The sequence below is a fragment of the Orycteropus afer genome, unplaced genomic scaffold (genome assembly GCF_000298275.1).
Source record: "Orycteropus afer afer isolate SDZICR_OR568_19922 unplaced genomic scaffold, OryAfe1.0 scaffold00152, whole genome shotgun sequence".
Classification (NCBI taxonomy): domain Eukaryota; kingdom Metazoa; phylum Chordata; class Mammalia; order Tubulidentata; family Orycteropodidae; genus Orycteropus; species Orycteropus afer.
This window is the reverse complement of record NW_006921739.1, coordinates 3,698,357-3,699,694: the sequence shown is the minus strand read 5'-3', so window position 1 is coordinate 3,699,694 and position 1,338 is coordinate 3,698,357. Positions and strand designations below refer to the sequence as shown.

Below are 1,338 nucleotides of genomic sequence, written 5' to 3'. Positions count from 1 at the left end.
GTCATATCAGGGATGTTCTTGGACGATTTTCTCAGTGGTTTTATTTTTCTCTTCCTGTTCTGGAATTCCAATGACACATAAGTTATTCCTCTTGATGGTATCCCACATGAACCTTAGGCTTTCTTCATTTTGTTTTGATTTTTTTTCCTGATTAATCCCTTTCCAAAGAAGTATTGAGGTATTTGTCTTCAATCTCATTAATTCTGGCTTCCAATGCATCAGTTCTACTCCTTTGACCTTCCAATGTGTTATCTATTTCTGACAATTTAGTATTAATCTTCTGGATTTCTGTTTGTAGATTTAGAATCATTTCTAGTTTTCATTTAATTTGTCATTTTGTTCTTGTATTTTCTTCCAAAATTCTTCTAGGGATTTTTCTGTGTTTTCTTTGGTCTGTCTCTCAGTCCTTTGTAGATACCTAAATATAATTCTTTTGAATTCCTTATCAGAGAGTTCCAATACTGCTTCTCCTCAGGGATGTGTTCTAGGCCTGTATCCTGCTCCCTTGTTTCTACCACTTTATCCTGCTTCTTTGTGTGGACTGTATTGGTCTGTTTTCTCCAAGGCATCGTGGCTTTGTTGTATTTAGGTCTCTGTTAACTCTTCTTGGTGATTTTTTATCATTGGCCCGTTAGTGGAGAAGGAGAAAGTGGCTTTCGCTCAGTAAGTGAAGTTGCAGGAGGTGTGGATGTAGTTGTGTCTGATGAGGACTGTTGCTGTCTCCTACTCAGTTAGACAAAAATTACAATTGAATAACCATCAAAAAACTAAAAACACATGGTCAAAAACCCACCATGTAATCACACAGAAACAGTAACCAAAAACGGGAAAAAGAAGAGGAAAAAACAACAAAACCTGCAATATCTGGGGATAGGACACTAAGAGAAAAAAGGTAGAGAAGGAGAATAATTAAGGGAAAAAAATGGGAAAAATGCAAAAAGAAAAGCATGGAATGGGGTTAACCATGGGGGGATAAATGGGGGAAAAAAGTTAAATTAAAAAAAAAAATTTCGACCAGCAACAGGGAAAAGAAAAAAAGCTGAAAACTAGGACCTGGGAGGAGAAGAATAAGAATAATAGTAAGAAGGACAAAGGTATTTATAATAATAGTTGTTTTAAAACAGACAAATATAAGCAAACTAATCACCAGAAAAAAGAAAAAGAAAAAAAAATAAATCTAAAAAAAGAGAAAAAATATTGGTGGAGGACAGGGTAGGGCACCCAGACTCCGTCTGAGCACACAGACTCTGATTGAGTTTCTGTGGGCCCAGAAGTTAGGTGGGAGTGGAGGATGGCCTCACCCACATTCACCAAGCGTGTGTGGGGTATAAGAGTAAC

General features: G+C 36.8%; 1 protein-coding gene across 1 annotated transcript in view; it reads left to right on the top strand.

The window, feature by feature from the left end:
- The window catches only part of ODF2L (outer dense fiber of sperm tails 2 like), a 92,712-nt gene that overhangs the window by 75,707 nt on the left and 15,667 nt on the right, over nucleotides 1–1,338 (top strand). The gene's annotated exons all lie outside the window — the stretch shown is intronic.